Source organism: Paramormyrops kingsleyae, unplaced genomic scaffold, assembly GCF_048594095.1.
Source record: "Paramormyrops kingsleyae isolate MSU_618 unplaced genomic scaffold, PKINGS_0.4 ups40, whole genome shotgun sequence".
Classification (NCBI taxonomy): Eukaryota; Metazoa; Chordata; class Actinopteri; order Osteoglossiformes; family Mormyridae; genus Paramormyrops; species Paramormyrops kingsleyae.
In genome coordinates, this window is record NW_027325978.1 from 179344 (window position 1) to 185078 (window position 5735).

At 40.4% G+C, this 5735-nt stretch overlaps 1 long non-coding RNA gene across 1 annotated transcript; it reads left to right on the top strand.

The window, feature by feature from the left end:
- Positions 1-1084: 1084 nt before the first annotated feature.
- LOC140586340 (uncharacterized) lies at positions 1085-4851 on the top strand. The gene is made up of 4 exons (XR_011988175.1): positions 1085-1136; positions 3745-3769; positions 3935-3976; positions 4608-4851. It is a non-coding gene; the product is annotated as an uncharacterized lncRNA (long non-coding RNA).
- Positions 4852-5735: the final 884 nt, after the last annotated feature.

Here is a 5735-nt window from a genome sequence, read left to right on the forward strand (position 1 = left end):
CTGACGGCAACGACAGACACACAAATGGAGAAGATCGGTGCACGAGGTGGCGAGGCACACGGGAGGATTGCGCATAATCTCAGTATTAATTGTTGTTGATTAGTCCAATGTTTTGAAGTCTGCGTTAATTATGTCCTTCCGAGTCTGTTCATTAGCGTCATTGCTTGTTAAACATTCGGGATTCCGCGAGAGGGGCGTGGCACACGGGAGGATCGAAACAGCAGGGGATGACAATGATTTGGTGATTTTTTCTTTCTTTTCCCAAATAGAGGTTACTGACAAAGTGAAAAAGCTTTGATTCAGTACACAAATTTATGTGGTGCTTCTATGTATTCTCGAGAGGCTATTTATAAAGTGCTTCATGTAAGCTGTCGCAAGTTCATGTCATCATTTATGTCATGATGGTCCTTTATGGATTGTGCCTTAATGAATGTGTTTTTAGGATTTTATCCATTTTCATTTTCTTTTTTTACGCCAGTGTTTGCTATGGGGGAGACTTTTAAATTAATTTTTTCCCTCTATTTTTAGTTGAGGAAGATTGAGGAAGATTAATATGTACACATTTGAACAAGTTTATATAAAGTGTGTGTGTGTGTGTAGAATATTTGCATTGTTTGTGAATAAGCATGCATAACCCCACTGCGACCAGTTTAATAAAATTGTCTATTTGAATTGCTATGATTTACTTGGTGTAATTGTAGATTGTTTTGCTCTGCAAATGAATAATTTTAAATGCAGCTATTAAAAAAGACAAATCAAACGTAAAAAAGCAGTGAACATTACCTATTCTTAAAGGATTGATATACATTTAGAAAGCAGGCAAAAAATATAAATATGGAAGAATATACGTATGCTTTACCTAATATATTTTTGTGAAAGATAAACGAAGTCTGTGTGCATTTTACTCAAGAAAGCCTAGCATTAAATGTACATGAAAAAAGTCATTAGAAAGAGCTGCCAAGGTTTTTCATATAAATCTTTATATAGTCATTTAAATGTATTTTTTTATTGAGACAGATGATATGCACGGAGAGATTGGCCCGTTTTCACGCTTGTCATGTGGCTGCCGTGACCACGCCCTGATCTCCGCCCTCGTGAGGCCAACGCTTCGCATTCTACTGCTGGCCTTCGAAGAGGTAAGACGTGCATATGTTTAATGGTTTGACGAGTCACCTTCGCACTTGTTTGTTTATGGCTTGTTGTGTGTTCTTTTTAGACAGTTTTAGTTCCTGGTATGGTTTTGTCAAATATGATTTTTAGCTTGTCGAGTTTTAAAAGGCAATAGTCGGTGACGCACCTAAGCAGCCACCACTAGGAATTAAGCGTGTTGTTAAATCGCCATTTTGTAGTACGAATTGTTTCTTGGTTTGTGACCTAAACGAAACACGGAACACTTTAAATTTTCTAGTAGTTTTTAGAGCGGCTGTTATTGGTTTATCTCCCCCTGAAAAGTGTGGCAATGGACTGGTGAAGCACTAATTGTGCACAGCTGTGACGAGGCGTTTTTGTGGCGGAAATGTTATGTTGTTTTTGCAAAACATGTAATATATATAAATAGTGCAAATGATACAATAGCACAAAAGTAGTCGAAACTGGTTTTATTGAAAGAGAGACGTGCTTTTGTCATTTGCAGTTCGGTGTTAGAGTTATAACGGCAATAGTGGTTTAGGCGCCTAAGGCTACCACTGGGAAGCATGTTGTTAAGTCGCCATTTTTAGTACAAATTTATTTTGTTTGCGACCGATACTAAACAAACTAGTCACCTTTTAGGATTTTTAGTAGTTTTTAGAGGGGCTGTCATTACTTTATCTCGAACTGGAACAAGAGCTGTGTGGTAATTAGCAGAAGAACTTGAATCAGGTGTGTTAAATGAGGGGAAACCCAAAAATGTGCAGGATTCCGGCCCTCCAGGACTGGAGTAAAACACCTCTGGTCTATCGAGTTGTCTTTGTTTCATTGTTGATGATTTCGTGTATTGTTGGTTTTTAGATGGCATAGTCTGTGGCAAGTTGGTTTAGATATCTTTCAGTTCGCTGTCAGATTTATATAAGCTGTAGTCGCTGAGGCGCGGACGTATCGACGTTAGTCTGCCTTTAAAAATATCCGTATTTATTGAAGTACATAAACTTTAAAGCTTTGCATGTAGACATGGGTCGGAATACTGTTTTCAGAAAACGGCAGTGTCATCGCCTTCTCATTCAGCATTTGAGACCAAGGAGAGTTTTGTCGCTTTTGGTGCATCCGCAGTATGCCGACTTAGAGATGTGCGCAGTTTCCGGAATTATCATGCTAAACGTCCATATTGTTTATGTGAGACATACTGGTTGCTTGTTTTGCAAGTAAGTTTGCCAAAGTCAACATATGTAAAAGTTAATTTGAGTGTGTGGAAGAATGGTCCTTTGCTGGCGATAATTTTTAAGTTTGTATTTTTAAGTTATATTTTGTGTAAGTTATGGGTCATTTCATGTCAATTTGTCAAATCAGTTTTGGACCTCCACGTCACGGATTGCGATGAAATTTGGCATGCTGATTTGGTCAAATGAGTAACTCGTGAAACTGAAATTAGGCGAGCAAACGAGCAAAGTTAACTTTTTCCCGGGGGGGGGGGGGGGGTATGACTTTGACTGGCTTTATCTTAATGTAATCTGCACAGAAATGGCCGTCATATCGTTTTAAAGGTATTGCACAGCTCTATAGATTGAACAAATATGCCATCTCCATATACATAGTCTCTATGTAACAAGTACTTACATCTGTGCTTGCTGTACTATTACACTAGTGTACCACTAGTGATTTGAAGCCATGTGACACCATGTTTGTCATAAGGCTTGTTATTAAGTTTTCAATATTTTAATCGGCTATTGCATAGTAATTCATTTGGACGATGGCATATTTGTCCAATCTATAGAGCTGGACAATAGCTTTAAAACAATATGAGGACCATTTCTGTGCAGCTTACATTAAGGTAAATATAGCAGTCATAGCCCCGCCGGGAAAAGTTAAAACTTTGCACGCTTAAATCTCCCTCTCAATATTGATCCAAGACACGCCCAGTTTCAGTTCCATGAGTTTCTTATGTGACCAAATCACCAAATTTTGTTAAAATACATGACGACGAGGCCCGAAAGTGTGATTTGACATGGAATGACCCTTATGTTCACTGTGGCTATGGAAAAGGTTTAATTGGACAATAAAATGTTCTGTTCTATTTTGTCACTTTGTCACATTTTGTCATGTTAGCTCCCATATGTGATAAGGTTAATTAGTGTAATGCTCATGCTCTGTTACATACTGATCAAGTTATCATCACCATTATATTTGGGCAAAAACACCTCAGTCTTAATAGAATGATTGATTATGAAAAATAGACTGAACTTATTAGGTTTTTAAAAATCTTAAAATTGCAATATATATCATAGAAAGAATAAAAATTGCAATGTGATTTTTCTTTCCCCAATATCATACAGCTATAACTGGCATGAAACAAATCTATGTGAGGCAACATGACGTCCCAGCCATGTTTGTCCTCTGCACTTCTGTCAATTTGACTGCTGTGGCTAGATCTTAAAGTAACAATGTAATATATCCTTGATAAGAAACAAACTTCGTACCAACCACACTGCTACAATTGGAACAGTGGAAAATGTTTCTGTATGTGTATGGGCAGTTTCATTGCATACACTAATGAAATGCTTGTACAATAAATGCACGTCAGTCATTAACTGATGCATGTTGTCTTTGTAGACTTTGAAGAGCTGTCGCATCAAAGGTAAATATTTTGAAGCTGATGTCTTCATCACCAATTATGTTTTAGCTTAGCTTAATGAGCTTGCTTGACCTTAAAAGGCATATCAAGTTTATATGTCGTTTTCGACAAAGATGACTGTTGGGAAATGTTGACGCAAAGAAACTTGCTTGTCTTTTTCCTCTGCAGATTTCTGGTGGACTAACACACTCGAAGACAAAGTGATAGGCGGTATGCTTTGTGCACTTGGACAGCTCTGCATTGCTAGCTCATGTCACACTATTTTACTGCATAGATTTACTATAGCATTAGAAACGTAGTATTCTATGGGTAATTATGTAACTGCTTACCACGAAACAGCTGTGCCATTGTGTGTTGCATAGACATTGGATGTGTAGTGACAGAGAAGCCGCCGCACAATGTGAGAAATGGCCACGATACTAATGTTAAGCAGTGTATATTTGCATTGATGGGATGAGGAATCTGTAGGTCTTTCAATAAATTTGTATTTGAGTGACAGGACAAATCGGCATACATGCAACAAACATTTAGGTCAGTGTTGAGGCAAAACTTGTTGATGTGTGTAATATGGATGCTTGGCAGTGTGACTGAACAGGTAAGTTGTAGAGTTTTCTGTCTCTGTCTTAAAAAATCAAGTCATGCGAGACAGATGTATTATAGGATAAGGAGTGTAAACAGGGCAGAACGATGTTGGTGTACAGTCTGAAAAGACCACCGTGGGAACCGCTCCTGACAAAACACATCCATGTATATGCATTTGACAGTATGACTGCAAAGTAAAGTTGGAAGGAAGTGTGCCTTGCATTTTTTCTTTTTTTTTCTCGCCCCTGTCCATCTGCAGATGCCTCGCACCAAGGCGTCCCGGCGTTCAGCAGCAGCGAAGAAGAGGCTAATGGATAGACGTCGAGCTACTGGTAGCGATGTTGTGGCTAAGACTGTTGACGGGGTTACCCCTATTCCCCGACCCAAAAAGGAGCTGACCGTGACTAGCCTGACGAGCCACAACCAACAGCCTGACCCCGCTGCTGCTGCCATCCATGTCGTGGCTATGACTGACGGGGTTACCCCTATTCCCCGACCCAAAAAGGAGCTGACCGTGACTCGGCGGACGAGCCACGACCAACAACCTGACCAGGCCGCACAGCCGCGGCCTGTGTCTGTCATGGCTATGACTGACCACGAGGTTATCCCATTTCCTCCCTACCGGAATACCAAAATGGTGATGACTGTGACTTTGCCAACGAGCCATGACCACCGGGTTCCCGCCCTGGGTGCCATTTGTAGGACTGTTGACAAGTTTTGTAGGTCTTCTCCTTCCCCCGGTGAAGGAAAGGCGCCGACGGACGAGGTACCGCAGCCGCCTCATAAAAGAAAGGCTGCAATTACTGACCCCACTTACTCGCCTGAATACTTGAACTTACCTGAACTTGAAGTTGAACTGAAAAGCACCCTGGCACTGCCAAACCATTACCCAGCCGTGGATCAGCAACAGCATGTGAACCCTGTAACTATACCTGTATCCCCTCATTTTCCTCAGGCACCTACAGTGAGAGGCTCATTCCATCAAGGAGACCGACGATTTGGAGTCAATGGCAACAAACAGTGTGTGGCTAATAGTTTGATGGCTATGCTGATGTGTAAAATAAAGAATGTCTTAAGCTGGTTGGTCATAGACCTTGATCAAGTGCTGCTGAACGGAGACAACCTCTACACTACCATCAGAGACGCTGGGAGAATTCGTGATGCTTCTGGGTATCTGTTTGTCAGAGATCTACCGACAGAGTGCACATTGAATGGTGTTACATTTGCAATAAAGTACCACGATGACATGTTTGTTGGATTGTTTGGCATGAGCGAATATGGAGATATGTGTGATGTTCTTATGTCAACTGATGCAGCGGTAAGAAGAGTATTCTCACAGTATGATGCGTGTCTTTTTACTCTTAAAGTAAATACATGTGCCATCATT